Raw genomic sequence first — 6,010 nt, forward strand, 5'->3', positions numbered from 1 at the left:
TTGTTACGCAGAAATCACAAGTTAAGGAGATGTGGCAACATGGGTGGCCTCTCAGTTCGAGGTTGTTTTTTATAGTTCTGACGCATTGAGGGCCCTATTTAGATGGTCTAAAGCCTGACCACTCCTCATTTTTAGACCAACACACCCAGAGAAGCGCAAGTTCATTTGCTAGTTAGACGATGAGGGCGCAGGGCGTGAAAATGACAACTGCGCCTGCATCTATAGCAATGACACTTGCGACATGGATTATGCGCCCTCCGCCGTCCGCTTTAGACCATCTAAATAGGGCCCTGAGTCTTTTATCACACACACGGACACATACACATACTCACTGACCTGTTTGTCCAGGCGGGGGTTTGGTCCCTTCTTTCAGTTTCAGCTCATCACAGCCTGGCAGTCCTAATTGCTCAGCTGGTTAATGGGAGAAAAACTGAAGCAGCCGCGATGACATCATTAGGGTTATTTTTCTCAGATTTGAAAAAGCTCAAAGCAAAGAGCCACAGAGGACAACATGCAATATTTTTATTTTATTTTAGTGTGTTAAACAGTGCCCCTCTAATTTTATACTTTTCACTAAAACATGCAGTATTTACTGGACAAAACATGAGGTCTCATATTGCACTAAATACCAACAACAGAGAAGCGTTACATTTAAAGCCTTCTAATCAGATGTCAGAGAGTTGATAAAAGGGTTTGTTTTGTTTCCAAAAAAAGGCCTATGTGGTCTTTAAACCCACTGAAGCAAAAAGTGGGCAGCATGTTTTGCTGCTTATTATGCTGCAGCTGTCAAAGCTGCTTCTTCAGTCCAAACTGGATTCAACTTTTTTTTAACCTCTGGGTCTTGGAAACAGACCGAGCATACCAGCGACAGAAGTAGAGCAGAACATTACACCAATGAGTTTAAAAGAGGAGGAATCTAAGAGAGGACAGTTTGGAGATAAAGGTTAGGAAGACGAAGGATAGGTGGGGGAGATGAGGGGAGAGACGTGGAGAGAAACAGAGGGAGAGGGAGAGAGAGAGAGATCCATACAAGCTGCCCAGTTTGGCTTCTGTTTAGAGAATTGAGAAACAGGAAATCAATAGCAGCGGCCACCCAGGCAGCCAAATAATGGAGGCTTTACAGTGGCACACAGAAAACGATGACTACACATTAATAAGGGGAATGGTGTTTGGGGGGGGGAATGAAACATATGCTGTGGCCTGGCTGTGGAACAAGAAATAGACAGAGAGTGGGTGCAGCAAAAATATAGAATGCAATGCAAATATCTACATCCTTTCTTTTTCCGTAACTGTTTATCCTGTTAGGGGTTGCGGGGGGGCTGGAGCCTATCCCAGCTGACACAGTTGAGAGGTGGGGTACACCCTGGACAGGTCGCCAGACTATTGCAGGGCTGACACATAGAGACAGACAACATTTACACCTACGGGCCATTAAGAGTCACCAATCAACCTAAAATGCATCTCTTAGGACTGTGGGAGGAAGCCGGAGTACCCAGCGAAAACCCACGCTGACACGGGGAGAACATGGAAGGTCAGCACAAAAGCAAGTCTTTGAACCAGGAACCCTCTTGCTGTGAGGCGACAATGCTAACCACCGCCTGCAAATATCTACACTTGAGCATAAATACACAAACTGATGATGGTTACTTAGTACAAGTAATTAAAACAGGACAATGTGCTAATACCCATATGGCTTTATCTTATAGTGATCTAATGTGAAATCTATTATGTGCAAGGTAGATCAGCAGAAAATGTTTCAAAGAACACATTCAAGGTTGGACAGAGAGCCCTCAAGATGTCAGCAACAAGTTTTCTGTAAAGTCTTGTACGATTTTAGTAAATTAGATTAATCTAGTGGGAGTTGTTTTGAATATGTTATTGACTCTAAGGACTGTTTAGTCTTCAGTTTCTGAACTGTGACAGAGCAGGGAATTTTAAAGACTTAACGTATTATACATCTCCCTCTCTATACTAAACAGTTTGATTGCAAAACAGACACAAAATTAAAGCAGGAAATTGTACACACTGCCGATAACACTTAAGATTAATACAGCTTTGTGAAACTAAGCTCGTCATTTTGCACTTTGAAACCTAACACCGTATCTCCTTGTATCCTTCACAGGCCTCTCTCGCTGTACTACAGACTTCTGAAATCATCAGAAAATCTTCATTAAAGTCTCACCCTTTCCACTGGTTTACCTCACTCTGTTGAAGTCATCCTGTAATTGACGAGAAGTGTGCAGTCAGCTTCCTCCTTAAAGGTCACATGGAGAAAAAAAATGTCCAACTGACAGTAACGGCTACACTGGGATTGGATCCTCCACCGTAGCTGCTAATTTCCTCTTAAACCTGACCAAATGTCAGCAGCACGCCTGTTTGAGGATCCTGCAGCATAGTGTCAGTTTGTGATGGTTAAAGATGGTGCAGATGGTATTGAATGGTGCTGTAGTTATTAGCTATGGTCTGAGAGGTGTCTCAGGGTATAGAGTTACACATTAAGAAAATATTAAAGAATAGATCTCAGCTCAGATGAGATATGTAATCTCTCCAGCTTGGTCTACCCCGGGGCCTCCAACCAGTAGGATGTGCCTGGAACACCTCTAATAGGAGGCGTCCAGGAGGATCCTGATCAGATGCTCAAACCACCTCAACTGACCCCTTTTGACGCGAAGGAGCAGCGGCTCTCTGAGCTCCTTCCGGAAGACCGAGCTCCTTACCCTATCTCTAAGGCTGAGCCCAGCTACCCTTCTGAAGAAATTAATTTCTGCCGCTTGTATCTGTCATCTCATTCTTTCGGTCACTACCCAGATCTCATGACTATAGGTGAGGATCGGGATGTAGATGGACCAGAAAATCGGAGGCGCCACACTAAACCACTAATCCATCTCGCGCCCTTTTCTGCCCTCACTCGTATACAAGACCCTGAGATACCTGAACTCCCTCACTTGAGGCAGTAACTCTCCCCCAACCCGGAGAGGGCAATCCACTGGTCTCCGGCAGAGAACCATGGCCTCAGACTTGGAGGTGCTGACTCTCATCCCACCTGCTTCACACTCGGCTGCAAACTGCCCCAGTGCATGCTGGAGGTCATGGTGTGATGAAGCCAACCACATCATCTGCAAAAAGTAGAGATGCAATTCTGACACAAGACCCCCCCAAAGGACACAGTCGTGAGCCTTCTCCAAGTCCATAAAGCACATGTAGACTGGACGGGCAAACTCCCACGACCCCTCTAGCAGCCTCGCAAGGGTAAAGAGATGGTCCTCCCTGCTCCACGGCCAGGATGGAATCCACATTGCTCCTCATGAATCTGAGGTTTGACAATCGGTGGGAGCCTCTGTTCCAGCACCCTGGAGTAAACTTTACCCGGGACACTGAGCAGTGTGATACCCTGATAGTTGGAGCACACCCTCCGTTCCCCTTTTTTGAAAGTGGGAACCACCACCCCGGTCTGCCACTCTGCAGGCACCGTACCCGACCTCCAGACGACACTGAAAAGGTGTCAGCCAAAGACAGCCCAACAATGTCCAGAGCCTTCAGCTTCTCAGGGCGAAGCTCATCCACAACCGGCACCTTGCCACTGGGGAGCTTTTTGACTACCTCAGCAGTTCTGATATAAATGTTGTTTTCTATATTCTCATTTATGTATTTATTTATGTTTTGGGAATGGGGTGTGACAGGGTCATTCTTCCAAAATTGGATTTGGACAGGATTTTTTTTTTTTTTTACAAACAATAAACAGGAGTTTTTTCTTGTGAGAGTGGGATGGGACAGGAGTAAAAATGCACTCCCGTGTCACCCTCTAGTGTACATTGGGTTTATCAGACTGCCGGCTGCACCTGGACACAACGCTGATTAGAACAGTGAGAGTGAACCAACATAATCACAACACTTTTAAAGTAGCCTGGATCCCCACCAAAGATTGTTGGTTTTGGCATCATTTAAGCAGGAACTTGGATTCTAATGTTGCCTTATAATTTCATGACTCATTGTCTCTGCAGCTGCTTTATAAGTGTAACTCCAAATGTGAAATAATATGCAGTCGTCTTGGATGATTTAAGTGAAATTTAACCAAAGGGATACAGCCTTTCACTCATACATTATATTCATTGCTATAATCATATATTTAGGACATTTGACGCACAGTATTATTTCATCTTTTACGCTGCGTTATGAAGATCTGACATCCGTTGGCCTTATCTGTGTCATTTCTTCTTATGATAAATGAGGAGGGAACATCATCTGTACTTAAGTGGATGTAATGCATCCGATGTAATTACAGACAAGCTTTCACGCTGACAAGAGCTAAATAAATGTAATAAGACTAACAAGTGACTTTACCGTTACACGGGGTAACACCAGCACTGCCTTGAAAATAGACTATGACGCATGACACAGTGAAACTGATCCGGTGATTAGCTGACTTACATATTGGACATTACCTTTTATCAGGTTTACCGTATATCTGAGATCATTCTTTCTCCAACATCTGATTAAAACTGGTGTCTTCTTTTTGAAGAAGGAACTAACACGTCGGTGCTTCCCCCACCAGTGTTGACTCACACTCGTACAGTAGAAAATAACAGTTTCAACAGTGGAGACATGAAGGCACAGATGGAGTTGCACGAGAGACAGTGTTTAACAAAGCAAAATCCCATGCAAGGATGGTGTAGATAACTGATGTTAGCCAATCAAGGCGGTAAGAATGGCAGGCTTCCTTGTTTGTCGAGTTGTAAGGAGATTACTTACCACCGGCCATAGCATCTTATCCCCAAATCCCTCTCTAACACTAGGCAGCCTCAAGCAAATACAGCTCTCATGCTCCTCGTTGCCACCCAATCCTGGCACTGTGCTTCCTCCTGTGTGTCAGGATATAATCAAGACAACATAAAACACAATAGAGAGCAGACACTGACAAACAAAACAAAGAGAGGGCTCTAAAAAGCCAGAGAGGGACTTAAAAGATTACAAGACACCCCAATGTATTCCAGCCAAATTCAAAAGATGAAAAGCAGGAAAATATGCACTCTTCATTAAAAATAACTGGGAGTCAGTGTTGGAATAAATATATCAGCATTTAACGAGTTAATATGTACTGTGCATCAACATATGGCATAATTTTGTACTAATAAGAGCATAAAAGGATCCCAGAATGGATCACTCAAAATGGAAGTTATCTATTTTTTAATCAAAATATATCCATCTATATACATCTTGGAGGTGTCCTGTGATTCCATTTGCATGTCAAATGACTCAGTGTGGGGTCCAACACCAGGACCGAGAAACTTTGACGGAAAAATCAACACAGGATGTAAAATGAGAATTACACAAGGACACACAGGGCAGGTTTTAAGAGATCTAAATGCTGTCTGTAACCCAGCAGGGTTGTTCAAAGTTTCAACCACCTTGACAAAGCAGAAACTTCTAATACAGCTACTTCACATTTAGGTGCTAACTTCCTTATTTTTGGCTCAGTTTGGGGCGAGGAGGAGGGTGAGAGATTACGCTCAGGCTGGCGGTCAGCCAGCTCCGACGTTTGAAGATGCCTTTTGATCATGGCTACATATGTTTTCTTTTTTTCCACATTAATTAGTGCAGCCGGCCCACAAGGCTCATCGCTGCCATCAGAAGCCTCTTTAGTTAAAATTCTCCATTAGCGGGCACACATGTTAACACGCGAGCACACACACACACACACACACACAAACACACTCAAACAGATTTGTTAAGTAAATGAGAGTAGCTTTATAGCAACCCTCTGTGAGCAGTAAACAGACGTTTACATCACTATAAAAAATTGGCAGGATGTTAGGACATGGCAGGGAGCCAGCAACATGTTGCAAGAAGGCTTCGACTCTTAACCAACCTCGGCCTTACACATGCTTCGATTACAAATAAACATTATGCAAAATGTGTGTATATGCTAATCCCAATCCCAAATTTCCTCTTGCAGAGTGCGACTGCAAAATCAAACCAGAGTGGAGGAAAAGAAAAGATAAAACAATCCTTC

The sequence above is a fragment of the Epinephelus moara genome, chromosome 1 (assembly GCF_006386435.1).
Source record: "Epinephelus moara isolate mb chromosome 1, YSFRI_EMoa_1.0, whole genome shotgun sequence".
In the NCBI taxonomy this organism is placed as follows: domain Eukaryota; kingdom Metazoa; phylum Chordata; class Actinopteri; order Perciformes; family Serranidae; genus Epinephelus; species Epinephelus moara.